Source organism: Vespa crabro, chromosome 2, assembly GCF_910589235.1.
Source record: "Vespa crabro chromosome 2, iyVesCrab1.2, whole genome shotgun sequence".
NCBI classification, from domain to species: Eukaryota; Metazoa; Arthropoda; class Insecta; order Hymenoptera; family Vespidae; genus Vespa; species Vespa crabro.
In genome coordinates, this window is record NC_060956.1 from 8,657,362 (window position 1) to 8,677,074 (window position 19,713).

Below are 19,713 nucleotides of genomic sequence, written 5' to 3' on the forward strand. Positions count from 1 at the left end.
TAACGAGCGGCAGTCGTTATGGAGTTTCGTGAAATGAGAACAGAGCAACTGTGAGTATACGTACTTGCGCTGTACGTTTGCGTGGAGTTACCGGCGTTTTCTCTTCCCTCGCTGAACAAATAGAGATGGCGCAACTATAGTTACAACGCTTTCGAATATGACAGATTCTACGGCATGTTTCATTAGTCTTGTATTCGAAAATGTAAACTTCAACCAAATGAGTAATCCTCCTAGTTCAGTCTTACAAATGAAAGAGAGAGGACACAAAGAGACTTTGAGAAATTTCAACAAGCGCTCATAAACAAAAATACATGATAAAGAATAATTAAAATATTCCATTCTTTTTTCGTTTTTCGTTCATTTTTCCCTACGTAATATTTAAAAACTTAAGTAAGAAGATTTAGTTGATCACGTTAATGAAGTTACTAATAACCCATAATTTTGTCTACGATTGCCTTTTAATTGTGCAGCTTTATCATTTATCATTATATGGTGATTTTTGTGTTTCGTCAACATTTCCACGTATTATAATAGACACGCGAATATTGTTACATAACAATCGACTTAATACGTAAGTACTCTTAGGCAGAAGAAATCATGAAAAAAAGGTAAGACGCGAATAAAGGATTGTCTAAGGAATCATTAAGCAACGAGTATTTAAGTCGATGAGAAAAGGTAGGAACAAGCATTTCGTTCGACATCATGGAGAAGAAAACTAAGGGATAATTCCTCTCTCTCTTTCTCTCTCTCTCTCTCTCTCTCTCTCTCTCTCTCTCTCTCTTTCTTTCTACCTTCTAATAATACCATTAATCACATCATAAAGGACGAACGTGGAAACCAAGAATGAAAAGAATATGGACACTGGGAGAGAACAGCAGCATAGAGAAAAATTTAAGAAATTCGACAGACCGTTTGAACCTCGAGGAATAACTTCAGAGTACTGGTGCGAGGAGAAAATGGAAAATAGGAAGGAGAGAAAAGAAAATCTGACGGCTTATGCCACCGTATTGTTTCTCATGCCGCCTTTCGCAGATTTTGCCTTATTTATCCTTGAGTTGCATAAGACCTGGCCCCGATTTTCGAGAAGTCGGATCCTTTCTTCGATAAAAATTCATTTCTTTCCTTTGATTTACTCCAAGCATACGGCCAACTCGTTTTCGACTTCCTCTACCGTTTTCTTTCTTACATTCTTCCCTCTTCCGTCGTATTAGTTTCCTTCCGAAAAAGGGTGTACAAATGCTTGGAAAATACGAGCTTTTCTTCTAATGCTGGATATAAGGCCACTTCTGGGTGCTATTATGTTGAACGATAAAATCAAATAAAGCTTTAAAATTTTTCTGTTATTTCCGTAAACAATATTTCAACCATAATGATATTAATGAGAAAATCAGGTTGATGTTGTTGCAACCGCAAATCTCATATATTCTTGCAATCATAATTATTCTACGAATAGTTTGCACGGATTAATAATCCACCATGCATCATCTTTACACATCAGTGAGAAGGAAAAGCGCAGCAACTTTGGTTACATAGACCATCTGTCGACCTCGATTAATGTTTATATCCAGCAGAACATTAAATATTGAGACTGTGGACTGTGGAAAGCTCTTTCGTGATGTAGCTACATAGAGGATCTTGAAAGAGCAGCTGATAGTTGCACGCTTTCTTTTCGTGAGCTCTATTAATTACGAAGCAACGGTTCGCGTGATTTGAACTATTGGCCCCGACCCCTTCGTTTTCTTAGTCCGCCTCGTTTTTGTTCGTATTCGCGTTCTCTTACGTCTTTCCTATCCCTTTCATTTCGTTTCTTTTCTCTTTATTCTCTTTTCCCCTACTCTCTCTTTTTTTCTTTTTCTCCTACTTCTTCGTTTTCTACCCACCTATTTGCTCACTCTCTTTCTCTGACCTCGAAAGAGTTTCTAAACAAGACGAGAGAAACAAATCCAAAATGAATAAAACGAGATAGGTGTAAAGACGAAATCCCTCTTTTCTGCAAAACATGCCGATAAGGTAAGTTTAATATCATAGATAAGTTTCGATTCGCTTTGTCTGCCGTAGAATAAAAAAAGTGCTAAAGAGTAAGTAAGAAAAGGGAGTCAAAGAAAGGAGAAAATATCGAACAGTGTTTTTGAAATAGATAGATAGATGAAAAGAGGCTAGGCTTGCGTGTTGGATATGCGTGTTTGGTGTGTGCGTTTAGGATGAACGATATCGAAGATAGACGAATATAGAAGTTGAAAATCACCGAACGAAATAGTTTTGTCCTAGGCGATGGCGGTAACGTCGCGAGTTTAAGGCGATAAAACTGGGTCAACATTAAAAGCAGTTTTACTCGCGAGTGGCTCAACCAACCGGAGTCTTTCCTATCTTCTTTTCTTCTTCTTTTTCTTCATCCAGAAGAAAAATTGAAATTTGAACATTGTACTTATGTTATGAGTTCACAAAACCATGCTTTCGTTGTTGTTTAATTTAAAAAAAGATCAATTTTATGAGAAGGAAAATATCGAATCGATATAAAATTTTTATTTTGACTCTTATTCAATATCGAAGAATAATCAATTATTTTCATTAGATATATATTCATAATTACAGTACTACCGATTTGCTTTTTTCCTATTAACGTTTTAAAATAGATTTTCAATAATTAATTAAAATGTCCATTTTTGATGTCCATTTTTATTTCAATTTACCGGATGAAGTAAATACATAGTTGTTACATTCGGGTACAGTGATATAACCTTAGATGAGTCAATGTAACGATTGAATTCAATTAATGTGTTATTCGTAGAACACATATATTCTAACAGATGAAAATCCCTCGAGGAAAGATAGTCGCTCGTTTTCCCTCTGTCTCTTAGAGCGATAACTCAATTACGTGCCAATATCATGATTACATGTCATCTATGGTCCATCCAACAGTCGATGCTGTAACAGCTTCAATAAGATCATCGAAGCTTAATTATATCAGCCGTCTGAATTCTCTAACTCTATGAATAATACGTCATTTAATCGTGTTATTAATTTTTAATTTACAAGTAATGTCTTTTTGTTCATGTATTTCGTCAAAATTCTTATACTTTATAATCGAAATTCTTCAATACTTCTACACATATCTAAAAAGAAACATTAATGTGAATGTCTTAATTAACATGAACGATTTTCCAAATAATTTTTGTGTTTCATATTAGTTTGCTCGAAAATGGCGACGGCTCTTTAGAATCACTCTTATAATATCCACGAAGCAAGCGTCTGCGTACGAAAAGAAATAACACATCGTTATGGAAGAAATTAGACTTCGATGGACAAACAGTACACACATATCTACATCGACGGATCGACCGATCTCAAAACACATTACCATTTTCCACCGAAACCTTCGTGCACTCATGTATTCACGTAATTGTAACTACTTAAGGGTCAAGTAGAAATGTGCGGTTTTCTCGATGTAACCTACTTTTTTCTTTTATATAAAGTTTTAACAAATTGTATGATTGTACTTAGTACGTGAATATTATTCCATAGATGAATTTAATATTTTTAATAATTTATAACGAACAAATGTTTTGAAATCTTTTTTTATTAAATTATGACAGCAATATAACGCATTATTATCTATTTCATTGGAACATTCGCTAATGCAATATAATGACATCTACAACCTCATTGCCACGATTCTGGTCGTATAGTTGCGCCTGTCGCACGATAGAAGGAAACACGCGCCAGTGGACTTTTCCCGCCAAGATCATTCAACGTCTTGTTTTGGATCTAAGCCAAATACTGAATACGTCGGCGGAATAGTGCGCCCTCCTTTTTACCTCTGCCATCTTGTCGTTTCTTCTAACTGCTATCAGACCTACAATTACGACTCAATGCTATAGCCATCACTCTTAGTGCTGGGATCACTCTTAGTGCCACATTGTAAAAGCAAGGTGCCTTCTAATAAGATCGGGTCATGGTAGGTATTACGTAACATAGTCGAACATAAATGTGACACGACAAATTCTCCAAAAATTATCTGTTGGAAATGTTCTTTACCGGCGTGAATTAAATGTTTCTGCGAACGAAATTATAGGTACAGTGGATTTCAGAGAAAAGAATGTGGCACCGCCAAAGATAGTTGTTTATTTGCATCGATATCGACTATTTACTCGTTTTATTATGTAATGTACTGTATACCATGTACTGTATACTAAAAGTAGCATAAAATATTGCTTTCGCGAGTGCTTCTTCTAGTTCATTAGAATCGCCAGTATATACTCTGAATTTATATTTAAAAATTTCTATGCATTTCTTTCTGTCCCAAAGGTGTATGCATATCTCTCTTTTAGAAACAAGTAATGATTATAGCGAGGGTGTGCGTGAAGTTCATAGTGTTGGACAAAAGCCAAGTCACGTTATAGCTCAATGAAATCTTTCTACGTTAGTTTACCCTTTTTCTTCAACGTTAAGCATAGGATACATTCACACTAAGTTGCTAGACGAGAAGCAGAGAAGAAGAGTGAGCGAGATAGACGGATAGGTAGATAAAGATAAATGGTTAGATAGATAGGAGAGAGAGAGAGAGAGAGAGAGAGAACATAGTTGGCTTTCAGCCATGGAGGGAACTCGATGAAGAAGCTGGCTTTACGATCCGCCGGGAGTAGTAATGGTCAACATTGGTCGGACCGAAGCAGTTCTTAAACGCGAACTTGTACTCCTTCAGAGATAACGCTCAATAACTAATTCGCTTTGACAGTAACGCGTCTTTGAAACATTAAATATGTACTAACTTATTTTTGTATTTTAGCAAGATATTAATTAAAAATTAGTTTGATTTCGCTAAGGAATAATCCTCGAATGCAAGAATCAATGTTTCATTATAACAAATTCAGTCAACTCTTCGTAAACATTATTTTTACACCATAAACTAAAGGTAAATTTCTATAAAGCAACCTTTTTCAAACGATGAATCGTTGAATCCGACTTGAAGTAAGTCCTCTTTTGACGTATTGGCAGAAAGTTAAATCGTGAAGGCGTAACAAGTAGCCATGCTTCGAAAATGCAGAGCATTTGGTCGTAGACGTAGGAGATAGGAGGATGAGATGAAGAAGAAGAAGAAGAAAGCGGAAGATGGGGATGGGGCTTGCGAGCAGTAACGCAGCAACAGCAGCAGCAACAGCAGTAGAAGCAGCAGCAGGAACGGCAGCAGAAGCCCCACCTCCCACCGTCGGGAGATTCAGAGTCCTTTCTCTCTCTCTCTTTCCCTCTCTCTTTCTTTCTCTCTCCCTGCGGCGTTACTATTCCGCCGTCAAGCGAGCGTGGCGTGGCGTAGGCAGTCAGGCAGTCAGGCTCTCTCTCTCCTGGCATTAAGCATTCCCGTTGGGTCGGCACAGTGAGGAGGAGAATGCGGGGAGAAGGAAAACGCGGGGAGGAGAATCGGTCGATGCCGGGGTGCCGTCGTTGTGCCAAAGGAAGGAAGTATGCGAGAAGGAGAGTCCCTCCCTTCATCCCTCCCTCCCTGTCTCCCCCTCTCTCTCTCTCTCTCTCTCTCTCTCTCTCTATCCATCTCTCAATCTCTCTCTGTCTTTCAACATCCATCTTTCTCCTATGTAGAAATGAGAGGGTAGGAGGCGTGCGTTACTATCTCCGTCGAACAACGACAACGCCCCGGGGGCGCCTGCGCGTCTCGGAGGGGTAGCACTGTGTTACCTCTCAGCCTGGAGGGGTAACAGAAGCATGGAGGAAGAGACTAGAGAGAGAGGGAAGGTTACTCGGTCTCCTACCACCTCGCTTTCGTGCTCCTCTCGAGCGCAAAGTGTAGCACGCTCCCTACCAGCAGAGCCGCGCGCTACTCCCCTTCGCTTCCCCTCGCTACGATTCCACTGCCCGGGCCTCCACGGTCGCCCCATTCCGTTCTTGGCATCACAGCGTGCAACATTTGAGCTGACGTACGACGACGAGGAGCGCGACGACGACCACCTGCCTCCCTGTTACAGTTACCGTTACCGTTACTGTTATCGTTGCCGTTGACGTTGACGTTGTCGTTTCTTTGAGTGTGCTCGTTGCGTTCCCTCTCTCTCTTACACATACACATATACACACACCCACTTGCTCTCGTATTCGATCTCTTTCTCCCTCTCTTTCTCTCAACTTGCTTACACGTCTCGCTGCGCACCCTTGATTATATCCTCGGGTCTTTATCTTCGGAGAGATCATCAGCGAAAGAAGATTGCTGCAACCAAGAAGATTTATACATCGAATAGTGATACTCGAGAAGACTAAACGAGGCAGTAAACGCGCGCGAAGAAAGAGCAGATTCGTGATTGTCGGTCAAGTGCTCCGAGATATTGTTATCATCGTAGTCGTTGGCAGTTCTGACACAGTGTTATATTATATTCATACACACACACATCTGAAAGGAAATCATAGATCGGCTTGGTCACAGGTGATCGTTTTGAAATCATCATCGAATCTGCAGCCGTCGTCAACGAGAGATAACAAGATTGGGAGAGATACGAAGTCAGTGAGTTTTACGGGATCCCCTGGAATAACACTTACTCTTCGTTACTCATTCGGTCTGTTGTTATCAGTTTAACGAAGTCTAGAAAGAACAACACGTATCGTAAGCGTGCATTGAAAGCTAAAGAAGCCACAAACGTATCCTGTACGAGCCTACCCACTGCCCGACTCTTTCTCTTTTGAGGAGAAAGCGAAGAACATCGCGCCGATCGCACGGCACTCGGTACGCGCGCCGGTACTGAGTGACCTGCATCGTCCAAAAAAAGTTACCAAAAGGTGTACACAACGGCGGTCACCACGTACATCACACCGCTCATCACCCCGGAGAAGGTACGCTGACTTCTATCTTCTTCTTCCCTCTTCACTTCGAAGTACATTCTTAATGAGGAAATCCCACTCTATTTTTCTATCTCTCTTCTTTTACTTTCTTTCCATATGTTTTTCTTTATGCGTATCATTGCGATCGTATATGTGTAGGTGGTTTGCTTCAACTCGTCTATGTGTGCGTGATTATACAAGTGCATGTGTGTGAGTGTGTCAGTTAGCTCGAGATTTGTGTGTGGGTGGAACGTGATCCTGAACGTCATCCGTCGGTCGGCGGCGAATGAAACGGGGGTGGTGAACGTCGCGCAGAAATGCACGCACACGTACGAGTAACCCGTACGCGAATATATCTGCATACTCTCTTTCTCTCCCCCCTTTCTCTTTCTCTTTCTTTATGTTACCATAGTCTGTTCTTAATATCTCCTTTTATTCTTCTTACCTTTTTCGTATATGGCTCGCTTTTATCTCCATATATCGTTTATTTTTCACAATGGTGCTTACTGACCGAAAACTCTCTCGTATACATAGACAGTTGCTTCGTCTTCGTATCTGACGTTCTATCGCATCAGAGAGTATCTCTCGATCTCTAGATTTTGTTACTTCTGACAAACATATAACCCCCAGGCGATCTGGTTTCTCTTTCTCTACCATAGCATAAAGTTTTGCTTTCTGTGGATTCAGATAAGTAAAAATATTCAAATAAATTCGGCACATATATTTTGTATTAAAAATTTTTCAACTTTTAAAATGAAATGCAATATAATTGATATAATTGAACGGAGAAAAATTCATATTATTTAAATATTTTATTTCTTCAATCGAATAAAGTTTTCGAAACTCAATCGCCATAAAAGTCGCTCTTGCAGCAATCACTGCAGCCAAGTAAATCAAACACGAATGATTATTTCGTGACCATTGCCAAAGCCATGTGTTAATACAAGAATTGGCTCCTCGTGGATTCTTTAGTCTGATTTATAACAGTATTGGTCTCGACACGGATTTGGCTTATCTCATTTACCGTATATAAAACATCCTGAAAAGGATTTCTTTGTATTTCAATGGAAGTACGGTTTATCATTCTTTCTTGATATTTCATTTTCGAATTATATTTTTTGTAAAGCTAACTTAAAGTTTTCTGTTTCACCCAATTTCTGTCCTACTCCATCTTAACTCAATATCGTGACAGTAAAAAACCGGATTGACTTTCGGTCACTGAGGCAACAATGTCGTTCAACAATTTGTTAGAAGTCATTCTAGCCACAAGAATAGTTTCGCGTCTGGCTATCGTGCTATGCGTATCGTTCTTACCTCTTTATCTTCTTGTCTCTTTCTCCTTCTCTCTCCTTTTCTCACTCTTCTGTCCTCCTTAAACGAAAGATCAAGTTACTCGAGCGGAAAAGTTCTATCAGTATTTTAGCTCGCAGTCGCCGAATCGTTGTAGTACTCTCGGTACCTTCGCTCTCCGTGGAATTGCTTTGAAACGAAGAACTACTTCGACTCAGAGGAAATTCTTATCGGATTCGTTGCACGAATTCTTTTACCGCGAGAGGATACGCTCGATCGAATATCGAGGATCGTATTTTTCTAAAGCAGGAAAAAGATGTAGTGTCTACGTGTAAATTCCATCTTCAATTTTTCTCTTATCTTCTCTTTTCTTGCCTTTTATTCTTTTTTCTTTTTTCCTTTTTTATTTTTTTTTTTTTTATTTTAGAATGAGAAATAAACGAGACACTTTTACGAGAATATCGGGGATAGCGTTTAGATTAAGCGACGAGGAGCAGGAGATGTATCGTTACGCGGAAAACGCCGCCTTCGGTCCGCAACTCCTGTAAACTTTTTCACGCGAGAAGTAGAAGTGATAGTGGTGATGTTGCTTGCGAAGGTAGTGGTGAAGGATCGTACATCCTGAAGTTCCCCGAAGCGATATATCCTAGAGAACTGGTGATTGTTCCCTGCTTTTTCTTACGGAAATGTATAAAGCTTTCTCTTTCTCTCTTCTTCCCTCGACCCTCGTTCCGTCTAAAGTAAAATGCTGAAGTTTCTATTGCGACGAGCTCGCAATGTCGTTCTCCCCTGCTGTGAGGCAGGGCCAGTAGAACCTAGCTTTAGTTTCCAAACCAGGAAGAACTCGGTTTCTCATAGCGTTACTGCTCGACCATAGCGAAAGGGGTAAGCGGATTTTCTGGTCTCTCCTGATACTACCTTGGGTAAAAAGACCAACTTCAAGGAAGAATAAAGACAGAGAGAAAGAAAGAAAGAGAGAAGAGAGAGAGAGACGACAGTGATGGTGTTAAAATAAAAAGAAAATGTCTACGAGTTCGTTTTATTGTTTAGTTTGTTTATGAGATATCTTGAGGTAGATAATTTATCGATGAACGAAGAAAGTGGAATTGAAAGGAAAATTTGAGTACGAGAAGAGACCATTATGTTCGAATCGAAATATCAATGACGACCAGTCAAAGATAAGAAAATAGCTCGAGGGTTATAGATTTTACGATTCGTGGACTCTTTTAAAAGTCTTATACTTTTTTTGTTCCCCTTTTTCTCTCGTCAAAATCGTTTGAGAAAAAATGGGGTTAAACGAGGTTGATAGAAACGAAGGGGATAGAAACGAAGGGGATAGAAACGAAGAGTTTGAAAAAAGAAGTAGAGGAAGGGTGTATCGTCGATCGAAGGGGAATTAGGTAACCGATTTCGGGAGAAACATGGTCCGTATACATCGAAACGCTTTTAATTCTAGGGTGGGAAGACTGCTAGCTTCCCGCGCTATCTCTACTCTTTGGAATACTCTGGAACAAGTCGCGCGATACTGTATAACCAACTGCGACACATTGCCTACAGTACTAAAGAATTCTATGAACAAATTCTATCAAATGACTCTCTTTTCATTTATCGATTGCCGGAGGAAGAGAATATTTTCAATAGGCGATTTCCTTGAAAATTCAAATTAACCCTATGAATAGTGAAAATATTATCGATAATGTCTAATACCTTTAATACTAGAGACAGAAAATGAGCTTGCGCAAATGTTCCATTTTATTTAACTTGTCTCTATCTTTATTAGAAACAGAAATGACATGACATTAAATTCGATTATTGCTTTACATCTTAACAAATTAATCTTTTCGTGTATTTCCCTATTTACAAAGAATTCTTAGCTTATATCAAAAACGAGGAACGCAAAATGTATGACATTGATTCGTTGAAGACGCGACGCAAGACGAGAGTCAAGCGTCTTCTACTATGGCAAACAAACTTCCCTGCCTCTTGTCTGGTGCTCTCATGTAAACAGAGGCAATCCTTCTTGGAATTTTCTATTCGTGCATTTACTGTACCTCTCGTCAGATTTCCGTTCTCTTTTCTCTCTTTCTTTCTCTTCAAAAAGCACGCTCTAATTTTTTCACACAATGTGCTCTCACGTATATATTCTATAGAGAAGGAGATATCGCAAGTAGATGTGTATGCTATCCTGTTTATTAGATAAACAATAATAGCTACGCGTAAAAGAAGGATGATCGAGAGAAATAAAAATAGATAGATAGATACAGAAAGATAGATTTGTTGAAGTAATTTAAATTGTTGAGTAATAGAATTTTATTAGTTGCTTTAAATATTACTGAAAGCACTCATTTTTAGTGCAAAGAGTTTTACAGTATTATCAATTTTTCTGTTTATAAATGGTAGCAACGCGTCAAGCAATGGAATTGGAATGAGTTTTTAAAGTTAGATATATGAATCACACTTCTATATTCAAAAGATCGAAAGTATTGCATATTTTGTACACAGAGAATCTGGAAACATTTTTTCTCTATCGTAGTTTTTTATATCCTCTTCCATTTACTTTTCCTTTTTACTCGTTCTAATCGTAAAAGTCGCGGTACGACGACAACAACGTGCTCGCAAATACACTTGTACTGGCTAACGAACGTAATACGATTTTCCTTTAATTGTATAGCACGATCGCCTCCTCTCTTTATCCCAGAGGGATAAAAAGTGCGGACGAGAGAGCGAGAGAGATAGCACAGTATAATACTGGTTAAAGGAAACACGCATCGAGTCGATCGCCGAAGAATCGCACGAATCGAAAAACTCGTTACGTCGCTAATTATTGGTGACAGTTAACGACGACGGCAACAAAGAGGAAACTAGTGGGGTGATATCCATATGTTCATATATGAATCGTGACGTAATTATGAACAATGTTACAGGAAACCGATTGCAGTAACTTCCAATGGGACAAGTTATTGGGGGTTCCAGAATGAAAAGAAGTGTAGAAGGCTAGAATAAGATAGTGAGAAAAAAGGAGAGAAGGGACGAGAAGGAGAGAAAGAGAAAGAGAAAGAGAGAAAGAGAGAGAGGGGGGAGAAAAAGAGCGAGAAAGCGAGAAGCGAATGAGAGAAAAAGTGAGAAAGCGAATGAGAGAAAAAGAACAAGCGTATATAAACGATCACAGGCCATTTTATCGGCAGAGCGAAACATTTCCGATATTTAGCATTTATAATTTCCACAGCACACGTATGTGTAATGACCGATACAAGTTTTCCCAAACTCTCTTCTATCTCGAATTTGCACGAACTTCGTAGTCTACCTACCAACTTCTCTCTGTCCGTGTCTGCTTCCCATTCTCTTTCTCTTTCTCTCTCGCTCTTTCATTTTAACGACCGTTCGATTGCGTGCACCTGTGTACGCTTCGTTCCGCTTGGCCGCAGCAATTTTGTCGATACACCGCGTTCGTAAATTCGGCATTTAACGCACTCAAGTATATCCCCCGACCTGTTATTATTTAATTAGCGGCGTCGTTGGGTCGCGTCATTATCCACAGTGATGAATTTAATTTCGTTGAGTTTATCTATATCGTTTATCCTTTCCCTATCGCAACAAGCTCGATGATGATTGATAACGGAAGTAGTCCAATATTTGATAAACATAAAGCCTCAAATTTCTAATTTGCCTAGTTGTTATGTATCCTGTTATATCGATCGAGATTGAAATAGAGGAGATCGACTTGCGAGTCAAGGCAAACGTTCACTTAAAAGTTTTTTGAGAAAATTGCTCTCGAGAATACTTTCAAATTTTTTATCCATTTGAGAAAAATTCTGAGAATTTAAACTCTCAGATAGCCACTAGCATGTTTGTCAAAAGTTTACTATCGAACAGAACTCTCACAATTGTGTAAATCAGAATAAAGTATACATTCATCTTTTCAATATTGAAATTTTATTTCATATGTTGTTATTAATTTGAAGATCCCATATTTCTTTCATTCTTTCCTTGCAGGTACTTTCGTTGCAACTACTTCTCTTCGATAGTAACTCTCATTGTCTTAATATGATTATATTATACTAATTCGTATTTCTACGATAGTAACATTCCTTTGTTTCCATTTGAGAGTATGCTATAATCAATATAATCGCTCTCAGATAATTACCCTGAAATGCTGTGTATACTGGCAAGAAATACTCTCGAAAGTATATTTTCACGATAGTTCTGTTCTCAAGTGGACAGTTGCCTTAGATCGATAATGAATAACGTGAAATTTGCATATTCCGATCGATATTTATTTTTTAAGTTTTAGTACCTTGAACTGAAATCGTAAAGTTTCCCGAAATTTACTGAAATTGGGTCTAGGAGCGTGAACTCATTTCTGTCATAAGATGAATCAGCTCTTATCGTTAAGAATACCATCTAATACGATTATAATATCTTTGACAACGACTTGATTGATTTCCGTACATTTTTCGTGACCAATAAGGTGCTCTTTTCTTCGGATATCATGATTGGTGATTTTAACTTTTTTGTACATTCAAATTTATTGTCAAATTCATTAAGCTTTTTCGATTTTGCTATTTTAACGATATTTATTTCTATTTTTATCTTCCTTTCTCTTTCTATTTTCTCTTTCTTTAAATTTTTCACAAATAAATATATTTATAATTGTCAATTGTGATTTAGTAGTAACTATAGAATATCGGTAATAAGCATGGAGTATTTCGATAGCAGAAAAAAAAGAGATAAGGAGAAGCGAAGAACTTGAGAATAGCAGGAAAGAGAGAGAGAGAGAGAGAGAGAGAGAGAGAGAGAGAGAGAGAGAGAGAGAGAGAGGAGTGAAGAGAAGAGGTTTGAGATTTCTGCATCACTGAATACAAACTTGATCCGGCACACATCGATAGCACTTTTATTGAGTACACGTTTCGTTAATTAATCTCCCGTTACCGTGCAAAGCGTAAAAGCAATAGTTCACCAAGCTACCCTAGTTCCTTCTTTATGATCCAGTCTTAATTTCCGAGCGAATCGTATTTGGCGTAATACTTGAATTATAGTAGTGATTTAATATCGCAACCAAGCGATTACTTTCTGATAATTTCGCAAAATTTCTTGCTTAAGCAAACTTTTTCTTCTACGATTGTTTTTACTATTCTTTCTCGATTAGAGAGAGAACGCGAGAGAGAACGCGAGAGAGAGAGAGAGAGAGAGAGAGAGAATGGTGGATAGTAAAATAATATTTATTGTCGATTATGAAAGTTATTGGAAAAACAATTATTATATCTGTACGTAAGAGCGTTATATGGAGCATCGGTTTTTACTTAAACGAAACCTCGTCGATGTACGTGCGCACGTTCACACTCTTTCTTTTCATTCATCCAATTCTCCCTTTCTTTTTTCTTCCTCCCTCTTTCTCTTTCACTTTGGCGATTCACCGAAAATGTGTGAAAATATTCTTTACGTCAAATATATTACGTTTAAAATATCGTATCTACTTTTCACCGAAACCATCTCTATTCGCGTTTCTGCTTGATCGAGCGTTAATAGACACCCACGCGACCAAATCGAATTAACGGTGGTTGCGCTAAGTATTCCGGGTAAATATACTTACCTACATATTTTAACGGAATGAAAATTTCGAACGAAGGAGTTTCTTCGTCGGGCAACAACGTTTTGAAATAGGTGGTACATCGTGGCGATGGTGAGCTGCCAATGCCATTCGAGAGCTGGTTTACATTTTAATTGGCAGCAATGCGAGCGGGCCTTAATAGTGTTTCTGTTATCGAGGATTGAATGGGGAAGTATTACAATGGTATCTTTTCGTTCTACTCATCCTCTTCCGCGGTGGGACAAACGTCTGCGAATGTGTCTGTAAATGTGCTAGCACGGTGTCGGCGTAATCGAGTTCAGGTCGCTATTGAATTTGTACGTGCTCGAACAGTTTAGATACGTGATTATCTATATTCCCTTACAACTACGTTCCCTTCGTCTTCTCTCTCTCTCTCTCTCTCTCTCTCTCTCTCTTTTTCTTTCATACACTTCTTCCTCTTCTCTTATTCTCTTCTCTCCCTTGTCCGAAGAACTCAAAAAGAGTACAATCATTTAAAAAGATGTAGATTCATATACACATATTCACATATGTATAACACGGATACGCATAAGTAAAAAGGTTGAAGTCACAATCGATCAATTTTTCAGGAAAGCTTTTGAAACCTCTCCCGGTAGCGTACGACCTTGTGGTGGCAATTTTTCCACTCAAAAGAAATTCTATTTACGTGAAGCGCCGCACTGCGAACTTCCACGGCGAACGATCACGACGAAACAGTAGATATGAATGGAAACGCGATGAAAGCATATTTCCGCGTAAACGCATTTCCCTAATGGAGTTAAGCGAGACCTGCAATAAAAACTAGTCAATATTACGGCATTATGTATTCTTGCTACTCTTTCTCGTCGTAATAGCATTCGAAGGCGAAAAAGGCGGGAATATATTCGTGACTCATGCTTTTTTCTAGGGTAATACGTAAAATTGTAATCATAGTTCGACGTCCCGATTTACGAAGTACACTATATTCATTCTTTTCTTTCATTCTTGCATTCTTTTTCGTTACGATTTCATCGAGTATCGGTTGACTGTTTTAACAATTTCATTTTTTTTAATCGTTAATAGTATAATGTACCTCCAATAATATAAAATCAAAATGTAGAGTTTACACTCATACACTTATTGGTATGATCTCTCTAAACAAAAATCGTTAATAAGTACAGAGCAATGAAGAGAGATTTTACAAACATTTTTAGAATCTGATGTATGTGGCACAATAGAGACCAGCAGTGATGACAATTCAAAGGAGATTCGGCAATTTTTCTTACGCCTGAATACTTGTGAAAATTGAATATGGGGGATTTTGCTTTCTTTCTTTCTTACGTGGTTAAAATATTTTGACAAAAGTTTCGTGTTTGAGTTGTGTCAAAGTAAACACAACGTTCGTATCTAAAAGTAAAAAACATCAATCGAGAAGTAACGTAGAATTGGAAGAAAAGAATTTCCGTAAGACGAAGGTGCAGGAAAGAAACACCGCACCATCGACACAACGTCCTGGTAGAAATAGTCGGATAAACAGACAGACAGTGCAGGCATGAAAACCAAAGCGCAATGAAGTATTTTTGTCGTGTCTGAATAAAAACCGGTTGTGATAATGTGCATCAAAGGCAGAGAGTAAAAATAGAGCATCGTGCTTAAGCCACACGTATACTGTCAGACGTCGATGCTTTCATCTTCTCGTTCAAAGAGCGACTCTTGTAAATGTTTGATGCCACAGGATCAATAAATGTAGGAAAGAGATCGCGCGCATACAACCCGGAAGTCGTAGAAAGATATCGTGTCGTTGGCTCGTTCGAATCTCGTAAGAATAAGACCTGACTAGAAGTAAGATCTTTTCCTTTATGAGCCAACAAAGTGAGTCCATCTTGTTGTGGTTGCGAAGGAAAAAAGTTTATTGTACATATGCCGTAAAATATATTATTACAGTACTCCAACTCATAGAATTTTCTCAGCTTATTATTACTGTCACGTAGGTGAGCGAACTTCTTTTTCAGCTCGTTTGTTGTCGTCGACTAGTTATGAGGAAGTTTGAGAAAAGAGAAAAAGATACATTTGAGGGCGAACGATGACAGGGTTTCGTACGAGAATGAAAGTACATAAGGAAAGTATCGGACCTTCAAAGTAGAGGACTGACACTATTTCGAGACCTTCTACCAGAGACCTAACTCATTTGTGCGAGTTATACGCAAGACGAAGATTAAGAGAATTTTCTACCAAGCTAAAATTCGATATATAAGTCCTTTTCTTTCTACACGGCAACGAATTTGGACTTCGACGAACGAGCCTCCCAAATGCGTACGAAGAAAATACGAAACTTTAAAGGCGAAAGAAATCGAAGGGCTACGTTGAGAAAACTAGGGAATGCGTTTGTAGAGATGTCGAAATAATTGGATGAATATCAGTGACAATCGAGGGAGAGATAGGAAGGGAAGGAGGATTAGTATTGAAGCGGAAAGCGATGATAGATTTCTTCATGATTCAGTAAAGTCGTAATTCAAACAATTTAAGATGGAACAGCGGACGATGGTTGATCGATCGAGGCTACTAAAAACCAAAATGGATCGGATTTAGGTCTATATGAAGATATAACTTTTGAATTCTTGGATTATTAAATCTAATTTCGTGTTCGGAGAGGCTCTTGTGATGTCTTAGCTATCGCGATATGAAAGTTCAGCTCCTCGCCAAGGAGGTCAACTTTTTCACGTCGCTGAACGAGCCTGATTGAATTTTGTTTGCATCAGTGGTACCGTCACGTTTCCGTGATAGATAGAAATAGGAAGGCATCGATTGAAAAACTCAGATTTTCTTCAAACAGTTTGAAAAGTTGTTCGGCTCCTCCATAAACCTACCTTTCTTACCCTCGTCAATCCTTGACCGAAATTTAACAGACGAGATATAGGAGAGAAAGATAGAAAAAAAAACAGAAGAAAAAAAACGAATGAAAGATGTGATGGTAAAAGAGAGTGGGCGGTCCATTGTGAAAAGTTTATTCGAATCAAAAACCTATCTCGAAAGAACATATGGCATCATCGAGAATCGTAATGTCGATTCGTAAAACCGATCACATTTTACAGGAGATTTCAATACCGAAATCGTTTTTACTAACTTTTCCTTCCTTTTGATCGGAATTAACAAGTTTTCCCAATGCAATGGCTATTAATTATTATTATATTTTTCCTTCGCAATGAAATTTTTGAAACCAAACTTTTACGATTCTCTTTAGTTGTAGTGAAAATGTGAAAATCGTGTAAACATTTCGTGGTTCTCTCGTACGGCATTCGCAGCAATTCATTATTACGTTATGAGCGTTCCATTGTATCCCCACGCGCGTGTCCTTTAGTGTCATTACGAACAGAAATACATTCTTGGACAAAACGGCTGAAATTCAGGAACGGGAAATTATATTCGACAATGGCTGGTCGAGTCCAGCATAGCTGAACACATTATATACATACCAGTATGGGAACAAGATCGGTTCTTTTCTTTCCGCCATTCTTGCGATTGCTATTAACAGCTTACTTTTATTCTCGAACACTATCAACAGCCTACTTTTCTTTCCGGACATTTATAGATCTTAAATAGTATGTGAACACTTAATCGTACATGTATGTTTATGTGTATGTATAAAGAAATCAAATGAGGAAGATTCTTTAAAAACGATTTTACATCACTCGACGTTCATTATTTTACTGTCCCGTTAGATTGGGATCTTTAGATACTGCAAGATCATTTCAATTAAATCATTAAACTTTCACAGACTTATGATTGCACGAAAAGCTCCATCCAACAAAAAAGAAGCTTTGATGTAACTCTACACTGTGTATATATATATATCTTCACCTGTGTGTATGTATGTGTGTGTGTCTATATATATATATATATATATATATATATTTTATATATATGTATATTTTATATATATATATATATATATATATATATATATATATATAAAGAGAGAGAGAGAGAGAAATTGTGAAACTACTGAAGAAAGGAGAATTTGTGGAAGTCCTCAGTGAGAACAAGCGATGTAGTGTGAATAATTTGTTAAAGTACGCGTACGTGTCTTGTGTATGTGTATGTGTAATCATAGGCATTCTGGATACGTATGTACGTATGCGATATCGAGCATGAACATTGAATCCATGAGGAGAACGAGCCAGAATCAGGACTGGACAGTGCGATAGCGATGCTGAGCCATCCAGTAACGTTGAGCGCCTTAGCACTCCGGTTACTGATAACCTCTACCTTTCTCTCTCTCTCTCTCTCTCTCTCTCTCTCTCTCTCTCTCTCTCTCTCTCTCTCTCTCTCTCTCTGTCTCTCTCTCTCTCTCTTCTCTCTCTTTTTCTCTCTCTTAACCTTGTATTTAGACACTTTTCTCATTATTTATAGCCATTGATTTAAATTTGTAAAATGTTTTCATCAAGAAAAATTTTTCTGATTTCTCTTCGATTCTGTGAAACTTGGTCGCATACTGACAGCTTCTAAGTTCTTTTTTTTTCCTAAAATTTTGCGTTAATATTAAAGGACTTTTCTTCATTTATCGAGTTCGCCTACATTTCTATTTCGCTTTTTCGTTTAATCGTGATTCTATCCTTGTGTACGTCGATACTTCAATCTATTGAATTCTATATTATATTTGTAGGCTTAGTGTCGAATTTCCGCCGAAAAGCCTAGCAGCGGCTGTACTTTTCTATCTGTACTGGATTACCGGACTATCTTGAAAAGTTTAAGCTGCGTTCAATATTCTTTTGTCAAGGATTTTTCGTATTCTCTGTATGACCCTGAGTGAATTAAAGTCAGTATGCTCATGGACTTGAATTAGTAAACTCAAAAAAAGAAAATATCTCATTCTTCTTTAAGTTTTGGTGTTTTGTTTTATTCTATTTCATTAATTGTTATTAATTACTTCTACATATTGAAGTTTCGTTCATTGCTATTGTCGTTGAAATATGTACAAAGTTACGATAGTAACATATCAATTCCGCCTATCACGAAAGGATCAAAAAATAAAATTGGCTGTCCGAAAGAACGAGCGATCTGTTTGCAAATGATTGACGATTGAAAGTGGATCGAAACGCCATCGTTGGTTTAAAAGTAATTCCGGTAATTTTTTCGCAAGCTTTTCAGACTCGAAATACGCTCGAGTGCCGCTTTTAACGGCGCTAACGTCGAAAGAAGGGTGCCTTACAAAGCTCGAAAGATTAATACGTGTCCGCTCAAAATCATTTTAGAAGGAGCGATCTTTGATATTCTAATGGAGCTTGAATGAACGAGGGATGGAAAAAGAGGGAGAAGAGAGAGAGAGAGAGAGAGAGAGAGAGAGAGAGAGAAAGAGAGAGAGAGAAGCGAGGTTCGAAAAGAGATAGAGGCATTAGGAGGATGAAACGTCGAGGGACTGGATAATTTTGCATTGTCGCGTATGGAGGTCAAAGGGATAAGAATGTTCCCTGGATAGGGCCCTTATTCGAAGAATATGCCTACATACAAGGAAAAAAGTAGGCAATGATAGGCAAGAAAGTAGCTACTAAGATATCCGTATTTCTACATATATATCTACATTGAAGAATATAACTCTTCGTTGATTTGTTGTTTTTCCTGTCTCTTACTTTTTTGCTCCACTTTTCTAACTCCACTCTTTTCTCCGTACTTTGTGACCTTATCTCTAATGACGCTAATGAAACGATTCGTTATCGTCTTCTACGTCATTAATCACTAAATATTTTTTTGTGCAAAGTTTGTAATTTTCCGATTGGACCATGTTGTTTTTTCTTCTCTTCGGATTTATAAATTTTTTCTCTTTCCTTCCCTTTTTGCAATATACAAAAATGAGCGAAAATATTTCCGAGAAAATACCAAGTAATTTATATCATCTAACAAATCTGTTTTATTTTTGTTGAATCTAACAGACAAATTTTCTTGCAAAACAAACAGGACTAGTATTTTTGAGCATGTACATACGTACATACATATATCTAAATCCCTTTCGATATAATTTTACCGAAAGAATAGTGCAAAATATA

General features: G+C 37.9%; 1 protein-coding gene across 8 annotated transcripts in view; it reads left to right on the forward strand.

Moving 5' to 3' along the window:
* The window catches only part of LOC124433218 (RNA-binding protein Musashi homolog Rbp6), a 586,211-nt gene that overhangs the window by 399,443 nt on the left and 167,055 nt on the right, over positions 1-19,713 (forward strand). The window contains exon 1 of one of the 8 annotated variants that reach the window (XM_046982966.1): positions 4,938-6,828. The exons of the other annotated variants lie outside the window; for them this stretch is intronic. The gene's annotated coding sequence lies outside the window, so the exon portion shown is untranslated. Of the gene's footprint in view, positions 1-4,937; positions 6,829-19,713 lie in introns of those variants that run through there. 8 annotated transcript variants of the gene reach the window in all.